Below are 610 nucleotides of genomic sequence, written 5' to 3' on the forward strand. Positions count from 1 at the left end.
GCTGTGGACATCGTAGTAGGCTAGAGCAGGATATCAAGCACGCGAAATGGGATATGTTCGAAAAATGCGTTCGTTCGTGTTCGAAAAGGGGAATTGGTAAAAAGTTATGTAGGCGTGGTAAAATTTTATGTACATACTTGTCTGTATGTGTGCGAGAGAAAGGTTCGGTGTGGAAAACTCTCGTTATCCTTCGAGCGTGCTAGCTGGATCCTGGGCATGTATGAGTGTGGAGGGGTGACTTGGTTTTAATTTCATTCAAATTTCGGAGGGGATTTCGCAAACTTGTTTCTTGTTGAACACTGAAACGCTACTTTGATTCAGAATGGTGTACATGTGTGGGTAGTTAGTGGATCTTTACAAGGACGATGCGTAAACGGTAGCTTGTTATTGTTTTTATATGGAAGACAATGTGTTTTCGTTTGACTCTTTCTGCATCAAAAGCATAAAATAAATCATTGAGTCAAAAATGATGTTTTTGTTTACTATTTGAGTTGAAGCAAACCATCCTAAAATACTTGTAATGTTTACAAATTTGGCCTGATACACTTTGATAGGGTACTGAAATTGTTCCTTAGCCCTGAAACAAAAGTGTTTTTTTGTATTTGAGGTG

The sequence above is a fragment of the Culex quinquefasciatus genome, chromosome 1 (genome assembly GCF_015732765.1).
Source record: "Culex quinquefasciatus strain JHB chromosome 1, VPISU_Cqui_1.0_pri_paternal, whole genome shotgun sequence".
Taxonomy (NCBI): domain Eukaryota; kingdom Metazoa; phylum Arthropoda; class Insecta; order Diptera; family Culicidae; genus Culex; species Culex quinquefasciatus.